Source organism: Mirounga angustirostris, unplaced genomic scaffold (assembly GCF_029215605.1).
Source record: "Mirounga angustirostris isolate CCGP_5_RB_7025 unplaced genomic scaffold, mMirAng1.0.hap1 SCAF_6, whole genome shotgun sequence".
Classification (NCBI taxonomy): Eukaryota; Metazoa; Chordata; class Mammalia; order Carnivora; family Phocidae; genus Mirounga; species Mirounga angustirostris.
Genome location: NW_026991714.1, coordinates 131,966,881 through 131,989,752, shown reverse-complemented (window position 1 = coordinate 131,989,752; position 22,872 = coordinate 131,966,881). Strand labels below are relative to the sequence as shown.

Sequence of the window (22,872 nt, the reverse complement as noted above, 5' to 3'; positions counted from 1 at the left end):
CAGGTCATGATCTGATCTTGGAGTTCTGGGATCAAGCCCTGTATTGGGCTCCATGATTGAGGATTCATCTCTACTTCTGTCCCTCCTCCTGCTCATTCTCTCTCTCTTTAAAATAAATAAATCTTAAAAAAAGTGTCTTTGACAACTTTTCAGGTTTTCTCTGAATGCATGAAAACTTCACCCCAGCTTCTGAAGGTATCTACAAATACTAGCCAACTCTATTTGTCAGTCTTTTCCAAGATAGCTCCCTCAAGGATGTACACCATTTAGAACTAGTGGGGGCCCAGACTTATGATTGTCTTCAGCCCAGATGAATTTAGCAGATTTTTGACTATCATTTGAATCACCCGCTGAAGATCAGGACCCACAATATACTTCAGGATCCATTAAAGATTAGCATCTTGCACTTAATTAGTCATATTCACCAAAGCATCCATTATCTCTTTCATAAGATGTTCAAACATGGAGGCTTGATCTACCTGACTGTTCTCTGGTGCAATCAAGCAATCTGATTTCTGGTCTCCTCAGTAGTGGACAATAGCTACCACCTTGGGTTCCAAAATAGCCTTTAATAATTCTAAAATCTCTTTGGCATATTTAATTTTTCTATTTCCTATAGTTAACCCATTTTCTTTCTAGATCGATCCATGTGCATAAACCACTGAAAAGGTATATTTAGAATCAATAAAAACAGTCACTCTCTCATCCTTAACCTAAATAGAAGGATCTTATGAGAGCTACTATTTCAGTTTTCTGAGCTGAGATACCTGAGGGAAGGCTTCTACTTACAGTGTCTGTTGATGGATCACAACTGAATATCTAACTCTTTATCATCCCTGATACATAAAACTCTCATCCATGAATATCTCAAGGTCTGGTTTTGCCACAGGCAGATCCATCACATTGGGATGGCTGGAATAAACTTGTTCAATTATCCATATATAGTCATGTATGTGTCCCTAAGAGTGAGTAGGGAGCAAAGTCACAGTGTTACCTTCAAAGTAACATTGGAATTGTCAAATAAGATGACTTGATATTTGCCTCATCTTCACAAGGTGGGCCAGTAGCCAACCTTTTGTTTTGGTAGGGACAGTACATAATATGGAGTATGCACTAGAGTAGGCTGTCCCCATGTAAATTTTTCTTCTTCTTGTAATAGATCACAAGGGGCCACTATTGTTCTCAGACATACAGGCCATCCCTTAGTTATTAGGTCCAATTGTTTTGAAAAATACACAACAGGTCCTCTTATGTTACTCCAATTCAAAGTTACCACTCTCAGATTGATCACCTGTCTTTCATGGACAAAGAAATAAAAAAACACTTTCTGATATCTGGAGACCCCAAGTGGAAACATTGAGTAGCTTCCCTTTAGTAACGTGGAATGCCTATGGCATTCTCTGGAATTAAGAGGCCCATTTCCTCCTCCTTTAAGGACTTCATACAGGGGTTTATCAATGAGTTCAAAATTGGGCATCCAAAAATGGTGGAATGTATACAATTGTCTTTTAGTAGTGGGAATGCTTTCTTCCTGTAAGGGAGCAGATTCCTTTGTCTCTGACATTTCAAAGCCCAGCTATTTAACACATAGATTTTTTATTTAATTTAATTTTAATTTTAATTGTATTGTATTGTATTATGTTAGTCACCATACAGTACATCATTAGCTTTTGATGTAGTGTTTCATGTTTCATTCTTTGCGTATAACACCCAGTGCTCCATGCAATACATGCCCTCCTTAACACCTATCACTGGCTAACCGATCCCCAATCCCCTTCCCCTCTAAAACCCTCATTTTGTTTTCCAGAGTCCATAGTCTCTCATGGTTCATCTCCCCCTCTGATTTCCCCCGTTCATTTTTCCCTTCCTTTTCCTAATATCCTCCATGCTATTCCTTTTTATTCCACAAATAAATGAAACCATATGATAATTGACTTTCTCTGCTTGACTTATTTCACTTAGCATAATGTCCAGTCCCATCCATGTTGATGCAAAAGTTGGGTATTCATTCTTTCTGATAGCTGAGTAATATTCCATTGTATATATGGGCCACATCTTTATCCATTCGTCTATTGAAGGGCATCTCAGCTCTTTTCACAGTTTGGCTATTGTGGACATTGCTTCTACGAAGAGTAGGGTGCATATGGCCCTTCTTTTCACTACATCTGTGTCTTTGGGGTAAATACCCAGGAGTGCAATTGCTGGGTCATAGGGTAGCTCTATTTTGAATTTTTTGAGAAACCTTCACAGTGTTTTCCAAAGTGGCTGTACCAACTTGCATTCCCACCCTTTCTCCACAACCTCTCCAACATTTGTTGTTTCTTGCCTTGTCAATTTTTGCCATGCTACCTCGTGTAAGGTAGTATCTCAGTGGGGTTTTGATTTGAATTTCCCTGATGGCTAATTATGATGAACATTTTTTCATGTGTCAACCATTTGCATGTCTTCTTCAGAGAAGTGTCTGTTCATTTCTTCTGCCCATTTTTTGACTTATTTGTTTTTAGGGTGTTGAGTTTGAGAAGTTCTTTATAGATCTTTGATATCAGCCCTTTGTAGTGTCATTTGTAAAAATCTTCTCCCATTCTGTGGGCTGCCTCTTTGTTTTGTTGACTGTTTCCTTTGCTGTGCAGAAGACTTTTATCTTAAGTTCCAAAAGTTCATTTTCACTTTGTTTCCCTTGCCTTTGGGGTTGTGTCTTGAAAGAAGTTGCTGTGGCTGTCAAAGAGGTTACTGCCAATGTTCTCCTCTAGGATTTTGATGGATTCCTGACTCACATTGAGGTCCTTCATCCATTTTGAGTTTCATTCTTCTGTATATAGCTGTCCAATTTTTCCCAGCACCATTTATTGAAATGACTGTCTTTTTTCCACTGCATATTTTTTCCTGCTTTGTCAAAGATTATTTGACCATAGAGTTGAGCGTCCATATCTGGGATCTCTATTCTGTTCCATTGGTCTTTATGTCTGTTTTTGTGCCAGGACCATGCTGTCTTGGTGATCACGGCTTTGTAATATAGTTTGAAATCCAGCAACAGGATGCCCCCAGCTTTGATTTTCTTTTTCAACATTTCCTTGGTAATTCGGGATCTTTTCCGATTCCATACAAATTTTAGCATCGTCTGTTACAGCACTTTGAAAAATGCCATTGGAATTTTGATCGGGATGGCATTAAAGTTATAGATTTCTCTGGGCAGCATAGACATTTTAACAATGTTTATTCTTCCGATCCATGAGCATGGAATATTTTTCCATCTTTTTGTGTCGTCTTCAATTTCTTTCATGAGTGTTCTGTAGTTCCTAGAGTATAGATTCTTTACCTCTTTGGTTAGGTTTATTCCAAGGTATCTTATGGTTTTTGGTGCTATTATAAATGGAATCAATTATCTAATTTCTCTTTCTAGAGTTACACTGTTAGTATATAAGAAAACAACTGATTTCTGTGCTTTGATTTTGTATCCTGCCACATTATTGAACTGCTGTATGAGTTCTAGTAATTTGGGGGTGGAGTCTTTTGGATTTTCCACATAAAGTATCATGTCAAATGTGAAGTGAGATAGTTTGACTTCTTCTTTGCCAATTTGAATACATTTTATTTCCTTTTGTTGTCTGATTGCTGTTGCTAGAACTTCTAGAACTATGCTGAACAATAGTGGTGAGAGTGAGTATCATTGTCATGCTCCTGATCTTAAGGGAAAAGCTCTCAGCTTTTTCCCATTGAGGATGATATTCACTGTGAGTTTTTCATAGATGGATTTTATGAACTTGAGGAATGTTCCCTCTATCCCTATAGTCTGAAGAGTTTTAATCAGGAAAGGATGCTGTATTTTGTCAAATGCTTTTTCTGCATCAATTGAGAGGACCATATGCTTCTTCTCTCTCCTCTTATTAATGTGTTCTATCACATTGATTTGTGAATGTTGAACCACCCTTGCATCCCAGGGATAAATCCCACTTGGTCGTGGTGGATGATCCTTTTAATCTACTGTTGGATCCTATTAGCTAGGATTTTGTTGAGAATATTGGAATCCATATTCATCAGGGATATCAGTCTGAAATTTTCCTTTTTGATGGGGTCTTTGCCTGGTTTGGGGATCAAGGAAATGCTGGCCTCATAGAATGAGTCTGGAATCTTTTGAAACAGCTTCAGGGGAATAGGTATTATTTCTTCTTTGAATGTTTTGTAGAATTGCCCAGGGAATTCATCTGGCCCTGGACTCTTGTTTTTTGGGAGGTTGTTGATCACCACTTCAATCTCGTTACTGGTTATTGGCCTATTCAGGTTGTCAATTTCTTCCTGTTTCAGTCTTGGTAGTTTATAGGTTTCCAGGAAGGCATCCATTTCTTCCACGTTGCTTAATTTATTGGCATATAGTTGTTGATAATAATTTCTAATTGTTTATATTTCCTTGGTGTTATTCATGATCTCTCCCCTTTCATAATTTTATTAATTTGGGTCCTCTCTTTTTTTTGGATAAATCTAGCCAATGGTTTATCAATCTTGTTAATTCTTTCAAAGAACCAGCTTCTAGTTTCGTTGATCTGCTCTACTCTATTTCTGGTTTCTAATTCATTGATCTCTGTTCTAATCTTACTTCTCTTCTAATGTATGGCTTAGGCATTATTTGTTCCTTTTTCTCCAGTTCTTTAAGGTGTAAAGTTAGTTGGTGAATGTGGGATTTTTCTTTTTTCTTTTCTTTTCTTTTTCTTTTTCTTTTCTTTTCTTTTTTTTTTTTTTTTTTTCTGGGGGAGGCTTCGATGGCTATGTATTTCCCCCTTAGGACTGCCTTTGCAGTATCCCCACAGGTTTTGGACCAATGTGTTTTTGTTCTCATTGGTTTCCATGAAATGTTTAAGCTCTTTGATTTCCTGGTTGACCCAAACATTCTTGAGCAGAGTGGTCTTTAGCTTCCAAGTGTTTGAATTTCTGCCAAATTTTTCTTGTGATTGATTTCCAGCTTTAAAGCATTATGGTCTGAGAATATGGAAGGAATAATCTCAGTCTTTTGGTATTGGTTGAGACCTGATTTGTGACCCAGTATGTGGTCTGTTCTGGAGAAAGTTCCATGTGCACTCAAAAAGAATGAGTATTCTGTTGTTTTAGGGTGAAATGTTCTGTATATATCTATGAGGTCCATCTGGTCCAGTGTGTCATTCAAAGCTCTTGTTTCATTGTTGATTTTATGCTTAGAGGATCTGTCTATTGCTGAGGGTGGAGTGTTGTGGTTTCCTACAATTAATGTATTATTATCAATATGACTCTTTATTTTGGTTAACAGTTGGCTTATGTAGTTGGCTGTTCCCATGTTGGGTCTTCTTGTTGGGTAGCCCCTTTAAGAATGATATAGTGTCCTTCTGTGTCTCTAACTACAGTCTTTAGCTTAAAATCTAATTTGTCTGAAAGGCAATTGATACCCCAGCTTTCTTTGAGGTCTATTGGCATGCAAGATGGATCTCCATCCCTTCACTTTCAGTCTGGATGTATCTTTAGGTTCAAAATGAGTCTCTTGTAGACAGCATATGGATGGGTCCTGTCTGTTTATCCAATCTGCAACCCTTTGCCATTTTATGGGAGCATTTAGGCTGTTCACGTTGAGAGTGATTATTAAAAGATATGAATTTATTGTCATCATGTTGCTTGTGAAGTCCTTGTTTCTATAGATTGTCTCTAAATTTCTGTTGTATATCACTCTTGGGGTCTTTCTCCTTTATAGAACCCCCCTTAATATTTCTTGCAGGCCCAGCTTAGTGGTCACATATTCTTTCAGTTTCTGCCAGTCGTGGAAGCTCTGCATCTCTTCATCCATTCTAAATGACAGCCTTGCTGGATAAAGTATTCTTGGCTGCATGTTCTTCTCATTTAGTAACCTGAATATGTCTTGCCAGCCCTTTCTGGCTTGCCAGGTCCCTGTGGATGGGTCTGACATTATTCTGATGTTTCTCCCTCTGTACATATGGAATCTCTTCCCCCTAACTGCCCTTAAGATGTTTTCCTTGGTTCTAAGATTTGCGAGTTTTACTATTACATGCTGGGGCATTGGTCTATTCTCCTTGATCTAGGGAGGGGTCCTCTCTGCCTCTAGGACATGAATCTTTGTTTCATTCCCCACATTAGGGAAGTTCTCAGCTATGATTTGCTCAAATATATCTTCTAGTCCTCTCTCTCTCTCCACCACCTCAGGGATCCCAATAATTTTTACATTGGGACGTTTTATGGCATCACTTATTTCTCTAATTCTGTTTTCATGGATTCTAAGCTGTTTCTCCCAGGCCTCCTCGTTTTCCTCTTTTCTATCAGTTTGTCTTCTAGATCACTAATTCATTCTTCTGCCTCATTTACCCTAGCTGAGTATCTAGATTAGATTGGATCTCATTGATAGCATTTTTAAGTTCTGCCAGTTCAACTTTCTTTTTTTTCTTTTTTTTTTTCAAGGTTTTTTTTTTTTTTTTTTTTATTTGACAGAGAGAAAGACAGCGAGAGAGGGAACACAAGCAGGGGGAGTGGGAGAGGGAGAAGCAGGCTTCCCGCAGAGCGGGGAGCCCGATGCGGGGCTCGATCCCAGGACTGTGGGATCATGACCTGAGCTGAAGGCAGACGCCCAACAACTGAGCCACCCAGGCGCCCCTGCCAGTTCAACTTTCATTTCTGTCCTTAGAGACTCTAGGCCACCATTAATCGATTTCTCCATTCTAGCCATCATCTTCATAACTGTTACCCTGAAGTCTATTTCTGACACCATGCTTATATCTGTATCCATTTGTAAATCTGTGGCAGAAGTCACAGTCTCTGAGTCTTTCCTATTTTGGGGGTTCCTCCTCCTAGTCATTCTGTTGAGAGGTGGTTGAGGGAATGTACAGAGTCCAAATTATTGACCATATCCCAAGCAAGATGCACCTGTTTATAGGGACCTTAGGGTTGTTGGCCTCTTGTTCTCCCAGCCTGTCTTCTGGGGGAGGATCCTGCTGCACTGTTATTCAGGCAACCCTGTTTGGGCAGAGTTGCCCTGCCCCCTGTGGCAGGGGATGGGCTCAGTGAAAACCGGTTTTGGGGGGCTTTTTTTTTCCTCTGGAGGCTTTCTTTGGTGGCTTTCTGTGTGTCTCTTTTGAGAGTCAGATCAGAAGAGAACATTTCCCACCCTCTGCCTCAGAACAGAGAGATTGCAGTCTGTTCTTCAGTGAGCTCTCCAGGCCACAATGTCTCTGTTTCTGTGCTGCTAAAACTGTAGCATCTTGGGTTGTGGGCCCCGCAGCAGCACTCCCAGCTCTTGCTTCTAGGTCCATGCACTTCTCTGCCCTTTGTGCTTCTAAAACTGCCAGCTGCCCCCAGTTTGCACACACGACCCTGTAGCTCCAGGTTTCAGTCCAGGGCAGGGGGGGCTGCCCTAAAGTCCTTTCCGTGCTGCTACTGGTCTGCAAGTCTGTGCCCAGTCCACAGAGTGGGAGGTTTTCACACTCTGGCAGGGCAGGATCCTGGAGGCTCCCAACCCCTTCCGTTTATCTTCCCATATCTGCCCACGGAATCATGGCTCCCTGCTTCATACCTTGAAGCCAACAGCTGGCTATATTCTGTTTATAGAGATCCAGATATATCTTCTTACATCTCAGGCTGATTTCGTGGGTGTTGAGAGTGGTCTGGTAGATATCCAGTTCAATTCAGGGGATGGTTGGAATAGGATCCCCTACTCCTCTGCCATCTTAGCCCCCAGTCTAACAGATTTTTTAGACCTTATAGCCTTGCTCAGCCAAAAAGTTTAGGGTCAAAATCATATTTTAGTCTGAGGTTTTCTAGTCTTGCTAGCAACCAAACCATCTACATGGGTAAAGAGGGTTCCTCCCTGAAAGTCCTTGGCTAAGATTTCCACCAAAATACTTTGGATCAGGGGGAGAGTTTTTAAAACCTTGGGGAAGGGTATCCAGCAATAGTGCTGCTTACTCTTAGTCTTGAGGTCTTTCCATTCAAATGCAAACAGTTCTCCAGAGTCTGAGAGGGCTACAAAAGAATGCATCTTTTAAATACTGTACAGTGAAACTTTGAATGTCCCCAAAGTTGTTAATAGTATATGGATTGTGTACCAGCAGGCAGATATCATCTACAATTTGGTTAACAGTTTTTAAATCTTGCACAAACCCAAGTTTTTGTACAGGTAAAATGAATGTATTGTATGGTGATTAACAAAGGCCGGTGAGGTCATATTCCAAGAATGCAGAAAGAATGAGCTGAATAGTCCTTTTAGCTTATTCCTTTAAGGGCTTGTATCTGAGGTTTGGAATCTTAACTCCATCGTGAAGTTTAACATGTATGATAATTGCTTGTCCTGGCTTCTCATCTATCCAAACAACCTACCTTTATTTATTTATTTTAATAATTTTTAAAAAAGATTTTATTTATTTGAGAGAGAATACAATTGAGGGAAGGAGCAGAGCCCCCCATCTTATCTTTTAGATGACATCTTCAGGCAACTCTAATAGGACTTTCAGCATTCAATTTAGTTTATAAGTCATGACCCAGTGAAGGGATAGGGCATTCAGGCATATAAAGAAAAATGTGTTTAAGGTGAATTTGACCTATGTGGCAATCTAGTGGTCGGAGGAAGCTTTTAGTCAATACTTCCCAGAAAATTCCCATTACAGTGATAGTTTGATTTGAAAGCCAAGAGAGCCAGGTATTTAGTACTGAATAGGTGACCCCAGTATCAATCAAAAAATCTGAGCTTATTTGCCCTTGTAACCTGGGGTTCCTTGTGGGAAATGACGGCAGGCTCTGTAAGATATACAGGAACCACTGGGCCCCTTCATTCCTGGTCACTATCAACCAATTCTAGCACCTGGTGGGGGGGGGTGCAGCTTAGGGCTCTGTCTCCTCAAGAGACCTCTATGAGCTTGGGCATTTTCTTTTTCAATGGGCCTCTTCTTTATAATAGACACATTGACAAGATCCCAAACTTCTTACCTGGGTTGACCTCATCCTTGTAGTGGTTCTTGTCCTGGTCTTGAATTCCCTTGAGTTAGGGCAGCAGCTAACAAAGTAGCCAGCTGTTTCATTTTTTATTTTATTTTATTTATTTATTTGAGAGAGAGAATGAGAGAGAGCACATGAGAGGGGTTAGGGTCAGAGGGAGAAGCAGACTCTCTGCCGAGCAGGGAGCCTGATGCAGGACTCGATCCAGGGACTCCAGGATCATGACCTGAGCCGAAGGCAGTCGCTCAACCAACTGAGCCACCCAGGTGCCCCAGCTGTTTCATTTTCCAGTGACCTTTTCTTTCTTGCATTTGGTTTGTGCTGTTCAAAATCATAAAAGCAAATTTAGCCAACTGTAACCTAGATATCCCCAATGCATCCTCTAGCTTTTGGAGTCTCTCTTGAATATACATGGCACTTTGCCTGATAAACATCATATTGACCATTTTCAACTTTTCTGGAGTATCCAAACCAGTATCCAATCTATCTCAATGTTTGGTTGTTTGTTTTTTTCAAGAATTTCCAAAGGGTTCTCAGTTTTTGCTTAACTTCTTTTAAATTTTTTAACTTCTTTTAAACTTTTTGCTTAGGGCCCCCTTTTTAGAAATCCAACTAAAATATAATCTCAATAGTGTTTGAGCTTACCTTGGCATCCATGGTAGGAAGAATCATCATAGCATCAGCATTTAGGAGGTTACTGGGGGTTTCAATTAGCTTCTTCCCTAGCCTTTTTAGGACCATGTAGTGTTTGGTTAATAAATTTTGTACATCTGTCCAAGTGGGGTTATGGGTGGCAAAATAGATGAGAACAAATTTTTCACCCTCTTGAGGCAATCTCTATAAATGGTCATAGTGTTTATTCAAGTAAACAGATACAAGGTAGAGAATGGAGAATGGATCCAAATCTTTCCTGCATCTAAGCTCCAATTGCCTTAGCAGAGATTGGCCTCCTTGGCGATGAGTGGCTCCCTGACCAAATTGAGTACCACGTAGGCAATGAGAAGGGAAGACCATTCCTACTTCTTGGCCCCCCAAGGTAAGAGGTCCTGGTTCAGGGTCCTGCTGGGGCTGAAGTTGTTGGGACTAGTGCTGTGAGGGAGTTTAATTCTGTAACTAATAAAATATCCTATTTTCCCTGGTTAGAATTGGGTAGCACATGCTTTATAATTGGAGTAAAATTTTACATTTTCTCTGAGCTGGCTTATTCTGATATTTTGAAAGCATAGAAGATGGAACATAAGGTATTGCATCCTATTTTTTCCCCTTTACAAAACAAATCTAATTGTAATGTGGTATTCTAATTTATGGATGTGTTGACTATTTTTCTCTAGGGTCTAACAAATATTGTGGCCAAGCATTATTGCAAAAAAAGATATATTTTTTCTTTTTATAGGTTTATAACTAAACATTGCTCAATTTTGTAGAATACAGTCAAAAGAGCTGCATTTGGGGACTGAATTGCCATTTCCCCTTCTCCAATCAGAACATGGCTGATTTTATCTGAAGATACCAAAAGCTATAGCAACAAACAAACCAAGCCCAAATTTCCTCTGTGAGTATTAGTTCCTCCCTAATTTCTAGTTCATCCCTAAAAGCCAGAGCTTTACCAACTGAACCAAAGGGCTTCCTAGCCAACCTTTCTTTTAAAGGCTAAGAACCCCTCCCCCCCAGCTAGAGGCTGGATGGAAGGAAGAAATCAGCCCAGTCAAATAGGAGTAAGAAAGAAGCTCATGTGCCATCACACACAAAGTACTCACCGAGAGATGTCCATCCAAACTGAAACCAAAAACCATTTCCCTGCCACAAGAGTTAAATTAAAATGCTAAAGGTCAGTGGTGGGGTAGGGCCCTGGGGGCTGTCCCTGGGACAAAGAGTGAAGTCTGCTGCATGGACTCCTCATCAGATACCCATTACTGGCTGGGGGCCAATGAACCATGGGCAGTTGTTCACCAAATTTTTAACCAAACTGAAGTTTGTCTTTTGCAAATGCAGTCACTAAAACATCAAGGATGCAGCAAGGAAAGGGTTTATTTGAGATGCAGCCAAACAATGAGGCAGGAAGGCAAGCCTCAAATCCACTTCCTAGAAAGGGGAGAGTCAAGGATACTTAAAGGTAAAAGAAAAAGGATCTGAATATAGGGGAAAAGAGCTATGTGTCTTTAAAATCAGATAAAGTTAGAAAGTAAGGGGAAGGTTGAAGTCATTTTGTCTGCACCTGTGAGGATCTGCTTACATTTTCATGTGGTCCGTGACCAGAGAATGGCATCCTTAGCATGATCCAAGGGTGGATGTTTAGGCCCTTCTATGTCAAAAGTTTACCCATCAGACACTCATGCATGCTCAAAGAGAAGGTTGGTGGTCCTCACTGGTTCTGGCCAGTTTTTTTATGAAGGCTTGAGTCTCTGCAAAACAACTAAATCAACATTTTGTTATCATGGTGCCAGGCAAGAGTGTTTCTGAGAGAAACATGGTGGCAGACAGCCTTCTGAGAACAAGCAGATTTGGGTAAAAAGTTAAAGTTGCTCTTATTAGCCCCATTAAACCATTGGTTACTGGTTTCATATCTGGGATATTATTTTTGAATAGTAACTTAAAGAAATATTACCTATAGATAGATAGTCAAATAAACTGTGCATCATGAAAACCACTAGTGTAAACCTTTAAAAAAAGAAAAAAAACTACCTGAGTCTGAGTAACACTGCCAGAAAGTAGGAACTGATGGAATTGTGGGGCTTTTAACTTTCTTAGGCCAAGTTTATTTGAAATCCCTATCCATATTTTAATTTCTTTATTGAGGGGAAGTAGACAACCCACGCTTGATCCTTTTAATGAAGAATAACCTTAAATGCCATTGACGTGGTTTTGATAAAACAATCACACAATATAGAGCTGCTCAGTTTTTGTGTAGCAATGAATACAAAGTACCTACATTCCAAGGTCTAAAATACATTTGTTCCTTTTTAATTTTGCCTTTATTAAAAAAGATCCTTATGCAAAAAAGAACAATATTAAAACTGCATAGATTAAACATTTTTAAATGATCTCATGATCATATGAAGGTTGGTAACATTTAAGTAAAAGAGAAAACTCAATTATCAATGTCCTCTTCCAGCAGCATCTGAATAAATATTAAGCTCAATTTGAATCCAAACACGGTTTCCTAGTAACTGTACAGATTTTTAAGCTTCATTGTGTTACCCTTTCTGGAACTTCTGGTTTTGCTTTATTGATCTTGCTGTTCATGCCCTGTAAAGCTCATAAACATTGCTCAGACCAAACCTACTCATTGATGATCTCCAAATGACTTGGGTTTTATTTTGTAATACTAAAATCCGTTTCATGCACCAGCTGCTGCCTCCCACACACACACAGACTATCTCTATTAAGGAGTTTTCCTTTCTATAAGTCATTTAGTTCCATGTGTTATTTCTCACATCCTATGATAACCTGGATTTCATGACCTATACTTAAAGCCAAGAGAGTAAACTAAGTTTGTGTTAAGGGCCTCGTTAGCACTATAAGAGATAGTGGGTAAAAGGTGAAGTACAGGAAATAAACTACTCCCACTTCTGCTACTTGTCAAGTCTGGTTAGACTGCCTGGAGGACCTCTGTCTTAGGGAGGTAACAGAGGGATGGCTCTAGGGGAGTGTAGATTGGGGGAGAACATTTGAAATGTTACTCTTATTCTGTCTTTGGAGATGCCTCTACGGTCAGGATAATTACTTGTAATTTGCAACTGCAGCACATGAGGATAAAGGAGATCCAAGGAACCTTTTTTAACCTCTCTGTGGTTCCTTTTATCCATTTATACTCAAAACTAATCTCTCATCTGAGGACATATCTAATTTTTATTTCACTGCATTCTGGAGACCTCTGACAGACACTGGTGATCTCTTATCATGTTCACTATATTCACTGGTAATACCATCAGCTTTCAACAGAGCTAAGATTACTTAGTTCTAAAAGAACCAGTTTATTAAATCCTCAAATCTCTCAATAGCTCTCAGTCTGTCCTAAATATAACTTTTTAATTAAATAATTTTAGAAATCAGATTTCTAATCAGAAGAATCAGTGGCAAGCAATTGAGTCTCTCCAATTTGAAATTGGGAATACTGTTTTGTGTTTTGTGTTTTGTTTTGTTTTTTTAGGTGACCAGTAAGAAATTTTAAGTTAACCTTTATATTCTCTATGGCAACATTCTTTGAAGTATAGCCCTTGAACCCTTGTATCATCCAATGTGATCTCTAAATATCAAACTTCCTGGGTTGTATTCCAGAGTCCTAGAATGAGAATCTCAGAAGCAGGGTGAAGAAATCTACATTATAAACTGCATTTAAACTGCATTTTTCTTTCATGATTATTTAACTGATTGGCATTGGCAAAGCAGTTATCTGAAGCTAATAAAAAGTCATACTTTAGCTCCTTTTCTTCTAAAGGTAAGATGACACTGACTATTAAATCATTTTTAGGATTTGCCAGTGCTCTCAATTCTGTCATTCCTTTGCTGGTATAATTTTAACAGGACACCTCTGGTACCTCAGAAGGAGCTTGGGAATTGAACCTAGTCTTGCAAGTGCTGACTCTGTCACTTACTAGCTCAGTAAGTACACAAGCTAGATGCTAAAACCTTTCAAATGTATTAGCTGCCTTATCTGAAAATGAGGTTATTAATAGTGTCTTTCATTTAAAGTAATTGTTTCATGGCATTTTCAAGGCTGGGACTTCTTGGAGGTGTTCTATATACTATAGTGATGGGAATATATAAGCAAAACAAATGTTCACTCCAACTTTTCTTTGAAATACTTAGTTTTTCTCTAAAGTGAAAGCAAGAAACATTAAAACTATGAATACTGTGGTGAAGCTTTTTAATAAAGGTACTCTCTTTCACAATGAAGTCTAACTTGCAGAGTCAGTTCTGTAAAATATTTCTGAATGTCTTTATTGTGTCTCCAGTTGTTGAGGATATAGTATGTAATGATTTTGCTAATGGGTGACAATATGGCTAACATATGGTGAAATTTAAATTTGTGGATGAAAAAATTGTGTGCAAATCTGTAGGGTTACCTGGAGCTATATATAAACCTTTTAAGGATATAAATATGTAAACACAGTACTACTTGTGAATATGTCAGGGTGTGGGGATTTCAAGAAAGGAATAGCACTAAAAGACTGAAATATAACATTTATAAAACATTTGAGTTTATGCATTAATGAAGATAATAATGAATTCATGTGATTCTTAACTGAGAATCAAAAACTATGTTTAGAGAGTTGAGAATACTGCTTTGATTACTTGCTTTCAGTCATCTTTCTCTGTGGGCATTAATAATGCATATTTCACCCTGAAGCTGGCTTTAGTAGATGCTTAATGAACATCATGCAATTAAAAAAGTTAGAGCTTTCAGTGTCTAATGTAAGGACCCTGGTGGTGACTGGCCAAGAAGACATGTCTTCCCTCACTTTCTTTTTCTTAAATACCTAACAGTATGTTTGGTTTTTGAAGTTTAGTGTCATTCTAGGTAGCAAATAATGCCAACATAGTTCAAAGAGTTTTGAAAGATCTATCATATTTGCATTTGTGTCAGTGTTACTCCATTCATATTTCTTTGAGGTATAGCTAAAGGGCCAGCCTACCATAGTCAAGGGAAGATGTAGGACATTTTGTCACTCACCTCCTGATAAGAGAATTAGCTGTCCATCTGTATCTCAGGAAAAGCTTTTCCAGGCTGCAGCATAGGGGACCCACAAGAGAATCTGTGGCATGTTGCAAATGATGGATTACTACAAAGTTAGAAAATACTTTTCTTTAAAAATAACACTGCACAGTTTCAAGGTTTCACTATTACAACTATATTCTCAAACACTTGCTTTATGATAGGCTTTCTTAAGCAGAAAAGGGAAAATCTTACCTCACAGGTATCAACCTTATCTTGTGCATAGATCTGAACTGAACACGTGAACATTATGTGGTATACGTCTTGTGGCATGAAGAAAAATGGTTGCAAACCACTTGCCTGTAAATCATATTTTTGCTTTCTACTAATGCAAAAGGGAAGAGAAATAGAATAGTGTCTATGATCCTTTCCTGAGAAATGTATTGTTGACCTGAAACAAAAATCAAGAAATTTTGTGTTTTCTTGAGACTGTTTAGATAAACCCTTTGAGTATGCTGTTTCCTTCTGGGACTTGTCTTGATAGACTCATTCTACAGAGTTCTAAAGTTAAAAAAAAAAAAAAAAGGTGAAGCAGGGTGCCTGGGAGGCTCAGTTGGTTAAGTGTCTGCCTTCGTCTCAGGTCATGATCCCAGGGATGGAGTCCCACATTGGGCTCCCTGCTAAGTGGGGAATCTGCTTCTCCCTCTGCCCCTTCCATCCTTCATGTGTGCTCGCTCTTTCACAAAAATAAATCTTAAAAAAAATGATGACACACACAGACTAGCAATAGAGGCAAACTATTACCATTTCTAGGCCTGTTGGAAGGAAAGAAAGAAGCTGTCCAAGAACCTTTAAAAAATGTTGAGCCCTGAAAGAAAATCCTCCCATAGGATATATAAACACTGAATGTATCCACCAAAACTATAGACAAAGAGTAGAAGAAATAAATCCCCTCCTGTTGTCTAGTTCCTAACAGTGCTTCCTATTGGCCAACTCAGCTAGAAGCCAGAGAGTGAGGAAGTAATCCAGGGCACAAAGCTAGCAAGGAAGTGCAGACAGAGGGTGAGTCTGAGAGGAAAAAGGAGTGTAAACAACAAAAGCAGTACTTTGTTAGATGTGAAGGAAAAATAAAATGAGAAAAATTTGATTCTTTCTCTTTCTGCCAGGTGACTTTGCCAACTACCAATTTCTATATACTCAGGAAAGAAGTGAGCAGAAACATGATGCTGAGAAAATCTGGAGCTAACATATTATCTATTTCAAACAGATCTGGGACATACTTTTGATAATGATGACTCTTAACTTTAATCAAGGGAGCCCAGACTAAGTCAGCTATGTGTTATTTCTGCATTAAAACCCAGATGGGAGTGATGCTTTCCTTTGATGGTGGGTCTGCCTTTGTTGGTGCCATGGAAGATAGAGAAAGCATCAAATGATACATTACTTTATCTGCTGCTGGCAAGTGTGATACTCTATTTCAGTGTGTGTTATGACTTCTGTTCCTAGAAACAAAGGAAGAAAAATTAAGCTGTTAAAAAACCTTTTGAATATTCATAACAATATGCCCATGCATGATTATTTAGAACAGGAAGTCACTACCAGATAAATAAGTTAAAAATGAATCATTTTTCTTCCTTTAGCCATATTCAGTCAGTTTTGAGGCAACTACTTACAGTTAATCTTCATTATTGCTAAATTACTTTTGCTTTGGTATCTCTACTAGTAAAGGTGCATAGACCATGGGGAGCTGTCCACACCAAAATTAGTTCTTGAACAAATAAAGTGGCTTACTTGTTATATATTAATCATGGAGTAATGGGGAATGGAAATACACTTGGCTCCAAAAGTGCTTGAGTTTTTCTTAATCAGAAATGTGCTTAGGAACACTATTGAAGCAAAGATAGATTAATGACAGATTTCCTAAACACAAGGAAAGAAAGATATTATTAAAAGGTTTCTTAAATTTTAATGGTTTATAGTATGAAGACTTGGACAACAAAAGTTACAGATATAATTTTCTTGATTCAGATTACTGGTAACATATATCACTGGTTTATCTGACCAATAAAATTTAATACAGCTTGTATGTGGAAAATTTAATTATGTATTTAATATAGATGCAAGTAGAAATACCCATGCATGAGCAAAGACAATGAAGTGGAGATTTGGTGGTAATAATTTACCAACTGAAACTATAAATGCTGTGCATGCATCAATCTATCTAAAATAATCACTATGCTAGTGTTTTAAAGTTCATTTTTTAAAAAAATTACTCATAAAATTTCTCCCCAAATATTGTAGTTAAATTGCAAATATATATTATTATCAAAGTATTTGTGTATCTCACTACTCCTCACTAGCTTGTGCCCCTTGACTGCAATAATAAATCCCCAGAATACATATTTTGAATCCATAACATCAGAATGAATATATAAATGCTTTGAACACAAAAGTTGGTCAAAGTTCAGTGAGTTTAGGAATAGGATACACCAAGTTTTGATTCAAAACAAAACAACAGAACATACAGGCATATCTCATTTTACTGTGCTTCACTTTATTACACTTCACAGATCTGTCCCCCCCACCCCACAAATTGAAAATGTGTGGCAACCCTTTTCTGAGCAAGTCTATCAGCACCATTTTTCCACCAGCACCAACCACCTGTTCATCCATCCTCCATCTCCTCAGGCCTCCCTATTCCCTGAGACACAATATTGAAATTAGACAGTTAACAATCCTGCAGTGGCCTCTAAGTGTTCAAGTCAAAGGAAGAGTCACACATCTCTCACTTTGAATCAAAAGGGAAAAATGATTAAGCTTAGGGATCTGGGCAAAATCAATTGAAAACATTCTGGAATGGATTCACCATTCTAGATGCCATTAAGAACATTCATGATTCATGGGAAAAGGTCAAAACTCAACATTACCAGGAGTTTGGAAGAAGTTGATTCCAAACCTCATGGATGATTTTATGGGGGTTCAAGATTTCAGTAGAGGACATAACTTCGGATGGGGTGGAAACAGCAAGGGAATTAGAAGTGGAGCCTGAAGATGGGACTTAATATTGCAATCTCATGATAAAACTTAAATTAAAAAGAAAAGCAGCTCCTCATCTGTTAAAGATTTATTTGGGAGAGAGAGTGAGGAGGAGGAAGAGGAAAGGGAGACAAGCAGACTCCCCACTGAGCAGGGAGCCTGTCACAGGGCTTGGTCCCTGGACTCTGACATCATGGAATCAGATGTTCAACTGAGCCACACAGGCTCCCTGAGGAGCTACTGCTTATGGATGAGAAAATAAAGTGGTTTCTTGAGATGGAAACTACTCCTGATGAAGATGCTATACAGATTGTTGAGATCACAACAAAGGTTTAGAATATACATAAACTTAGTGATAAAGCAGCATCAGCATTTGAGAGGATTGACTAAATTTCAAAGATCTATTGGTAAAATGTTACCAAACAGCATTGCATTCATGAAAGGAAGAGTTCCCACAGTAGCCATCCACATTGAGGAAAGACCCTCCACCAGCAAAAAGTTCCAACTCACTGAAATCTCTAATGGTTAGCATTTTTAGCAATAGGTATTTTTTTCTTTTTTTTAAGATTTTATTTATTTATTTGACAGAGACAGCGAGAGAGGGAATACAAGCAGGGGAGTAGTGGGAGAGGGAGAAGCAGGCTTCCCGTGGAGCAGGGAGCCTGATATGGGGCTCGATCCCAGGACCCTGGAACCATGACCTGAGCCAAAGGCAGATGCCCAACGACTGAGCCACCCAGGCGCCCCTGTAATAGGTATTTTTAAATTAAGGTATATACATCGGGTTTTTAGATAGTCTTTTAAGTATGCAATCATATGCTAAAATGTAGTGCAAATGTAACCTTTAAATACACTATGTAACAAACAAAAATTTCATTTGACTTGCTTTATTGCAATATTCACTTAATTGTAGTAGTCTGGAACCAAACCTGCAATGTCTCTGAAGTATGCCTGTACATTATTTTCTTATAGAGAACTCACTAGTACCGGTGGCATTGATAGAAATATATTAGGTTCCAAATAATAACACAACTTTAGATCATTGCAGTTTAACAGGGAGGATCATTTACTTACTTAGGTCTGTCTGTAATCTCAACAATCAAGATATGTTCTCGTGTTCCTATTGCACTATGCTTATCAAGATGCCATGTTGCCTTACATCCACGAGAGAGCTGAAAAAGAAAAGAAGGGCTATAACCCCCATTTATAACAGATAAAAGTGTAGTTGCTTTGGTTTATTTGTTGAGATTCCATGAATGTTTTATTTGATAAAATATCCTGTAAAAATATTTTGAAAACACTAGGCAAAAAGCTCTCTTAGATCTTTTCCATCAACAAAATGCTCAATAGGCTATGCTTTAATATATAAATAACAAAACTGTTATCTCTCTCCCAAATGTAAAGCCTATCCCATCCTAGTTTTGATGTGAAATCATCCCAGGAATCAGTAGAATTGCTGCGTAAGTCATTTGGACATGAGTTAACTTATTTTTAGAAATTTATTGTTTTAAGTGTCAATGGATCCTGAGGGAAATTTTCCAATTGCCATATAACTTAAGATTCATTTCTATACCATAGGAGAGGAAAAAAAAAATATGGGAATGGAGTAGATTCCATAGACGATAGATTAAAGTGGTTAAGATGTCCCAGATATCATATATATATATATTATATAATGTATGTGCCAAGAATGGATAAGAGTAGAACCCATAAAATTAGCAAAAGAGCTCAAAGAAGACAAAATAACCTAGGGGTTTCCCTAGGGGGAACCTCTGTTTGGGGCAAATAAAGACCTACTTTATGAAAAGAGGTAGAAAATTAAGTCAAAATGAATGCCTTTCAGTTTTGAAATATTACAGAAGTTTCTCCATAAGCTTATGATACACCTATAAGAGACAACAAAAGGAAGTTGATGTTTTTGACATTACCCTAAAAATGTCAGTTTATAATACATGTTGTTAGTTACTGACCTCTTCTAGTAAAAATCCCTTAGTGTTACTGTCCCCCACTCCAAACCCCACACTGGTAAGAGACCACAAGACAGACCCAAAGAAATGTTTTCAAAATTCTAGTGAATTCATATATATTTAAAGTGCTCATTAGGTACAATTCTCTATGCTGAGCAGAGAAAAGCAAAAAAAAAAAAAAAAAATATATATATATATAAGGTATAGTGCCTATATCTTTATGAATCCTTAAAATTAGGGAACTAAAATATAGAAATAGAAAGGCATTTTAAGCTATTGGCATACAACCTGAAATAGTGGAAACACTCCTATTTAATTCTCAGCATATAACAGTATTATCCCTGTTTTGCAGATTGTTTGGATTTGGAGAGTATCTTGCTCAGTGTTATTCTTTCAACACTGACACTGCTTATTTGTTGTGTATCTCATTTTCTTCACTTATTGGGATGTTCATGTTCTAAATCATTGCACTGTAATACATTTTAAATAATGAAGTTATGTTAGACCTTCCTGTTTCATTAAGCCTTTTTTTTTTTCTTCAGCCAATGACACAGTCTCTTCTTAACAAAGGAAATCGAGAGTTTGCATTAAAAACCATGGGATCTGCAATCTTTCCTTCCTGTATACAAGAAGGATGGACATAAAGATTAGTACAGATGCAAATAAAAGTCCTGCCAAATAATCCTATCACTGCTGTCCTTGAGGTCAGTGATTTTGACTTTCTGGGTATCTGTTTATGTCTCTTCCTCCTCCCCGATGCCTTCACTTTTCCCTCTATTACCCTAGCATTAAACTGTGAACACTTGCTCTCTCAAAGCCTAAAGAAACATAACTTTCTTTTTTCATTTTGGTCAACAATTTTTCCTTCATGACCACATTCAATAAAGAAGCACTAAACTTTTTAATTTTTTTTATAATGTTTCCTAGAAAATCTCAGATCATGGGCTTGTTGCATCTATCTATTAGGAATGGCCTTCTGAGGATACAAATGGCCTTTAAGCTGCTCAATTTAATGGAATAATCTAGGGTTCTTACTTACCTATACATTAATATGCTAGTGGATACTGTTGACAACAATGTGTTTTTTCTTGAAATTCTCTTCTTTCACTAGAAAGTGAATGTTTTCACTTTATTATCTCACTTTCTTTAAGAGTACACTGCATTCTTCTCTCTAGTTTCTTCCTTGTGTTCTCAAATAGTGGCAGTGCTCTCCTGGAGTCTTTCCTCCCCTGCCTTTTCTTTTTCTGAGTCATTCCATACATAACTCCATGATATAGCCTCTATAATAATGACTTTATATCTTTGGTTCTGACCTCTCTCTTGAGCTAAAAAATTGACCCTCCAGTGAATCCATTCTTATACTTCTTTTGAACCTGAAAATCCACAGTCCCTTACTAAACTCTGCCCAAATCTGCAATATTTCTAGTCCTGACCTCTCCTACCTGCTTGTTCCACCTTTCAGGAGATATCTCTCTGTGAATGCTCCTTGAACACATCAAACTTTAAAAATATATATATAGTTTCCATTAAAAAACTATTCCTATTTTATTCATTTTTACAAATGTCCTACCAGCTAGAAGTGATGTCACAAAATGGCAACATCTGTAGTTCCTGACTCTGATCCACCTCACAAGAAGAACAAATAACTACTATTCATGGGCAAGACACCACTGAAGGAATCCTAGAACCACACAGACCAAGAGAGACCACATCGCTCATTCCCCCAGGCTAGCAAAGTACCATGCCAAGAGGTGTCCTCTGAATGTACCATTCCCCACAGTGGAAAAAGAGAGACAGAGTACACATCCAGAACCCCAGCATGATGGGTCACTTCCTGGGAGTCCCCACTCTGGTCTTACCCCATAGGATTACAGGGGACTCCATGGAGCTTGACCACTAGAAACCTAACTGTGACAGAGAAGGGGAGAGGAACTTCCAACAACAGGCACTTGGATCTTGGAAGACCCAATTCCTACCCATAGCACCTAAGTAGTGGTCCTGGCCAGCAGTTTTGTTTATCTATAGAATCAGTGGCACAGTCTGACTAGGGAACCTGGTGGTATATAGGTCTGTATGATATGGGTTCTCACACAAAGAGATTTGCTAGCTTCAGAGCCTGTTCTGCCCAGGCAGTGGAATTACATCAGAGCTCTGCCCATTGCTGATGGAAGCTCCGAACCTCATGTGACCAGAAATCGTGCCCAGAATGCCTAAAAAGTTGTATAGGCCAAAACCACTTGGGCAGAGAGAATGACAGTCTGCAGAGCAAAGCCAGTGGCTCTGTTTGGCCAAGGAAATTGGGACAAAGGTTGCCTTGAGTCAATAACAAACAAAACCCTTACCTGCCTTGAAGCAAGTGCTTGTACTGCTGTTGGGCATGGAAACCAATTTGTAGCCCCATCCAGTGCTGAAAAATCTTTCAGCCTGCCTGACCACAGAACCTAACCAAAATACATAGGAAGCTGCACTTCCCATCCAATAGCCATATATAAAGTGGCACTTAAACACAGAGCAAACCCTTGTCTCTTTCCATTTGCACAGCAAAACCAATGGTTCTATCTAGCCAGAAAATTTAGTGCATAGTCATGCCTGTTTCAGGTCCCTTAGAGCAAATGGGTCAGTCACTGGGATGCTTCATGCTGCCGTGCCAAGGCAGAGAAGCTAATTCATAGGCTTACCTACTGCTGAATTTGGTACCCAGTCCTGACTGACTACTAAGCATGACCAAAAAATCCAGGTGAATGCAGAATCTCTCCAGTAGATTTGCTTAGGCAGGGAACCAAGCCATCAACCTTATCCAACTGCTCTCAGCCAGTGTACCCTTCCACCCCAAAGCTCGGTAGTGACCTTACCCCAAAATAAACCTGATAGCAAGCCCTACCTGCTGAGAGTTTTACAAGCAGATGCATCCAGAAACCCAAATGCACCAACTAGAGATTAACTGTCTCTGTCAAAGCAAACCTGCAAAGTCTGGAAGTGGAGACCACTTACTCAAATGCATAAATACCAATGTAAAGAATCAAAGGTCATGAAAAATTTGGTAAACATGACATGCCAAAGGAAACTAATAAAACTTGACCCTAAAGAAATGGAGAAATCTGAACTGCCAAAGATTTTAGAATAATCCTCCTCTTGAAGTTTAGTGAAGTATAAGAACACAGACAACTAAACAAAATTAGGAAACTGATACATGAACAAAATGAGAAGTTCAACAATGATAAAGACCATCAAAAAGCAAAACAAAAAAATCCTAGAGCT

At 38.5% G+C, this 22,872-nt stretch overlaps 1 long non-coding RNA gene across 4 annotated transcripts in view; it reads left to right on the top strand.

Moving 5' to 3' along the window:
* The window catches only part of LOC123846840 (uncharacterized), a 233,032-nt gene extending 212,585 nt beyond the window's left edge, over positions 1-20,447 (top strand). For 3 of the 4 annotated variants that reach the window (XR_010412565.1, XR_010412566.1, XR_008506395.2), the window contains exons 3-4: positions 13,480-13,557; positions 20,157-20,447. This is a non-coding gene — a long non-coding RNA (uncharacterized LOC123846840). Of the gene's footprint in view, positions 1-10,379; positions 10,508-13,479; positions 13,558-20,156 lie in introns of all 4 variants that reach the window. The other variant, XR_010412564.1, reaches the window with a different exon arrangement.
* Positions 20,448-22,872: the final 2,425 nt, after the last annotated feature.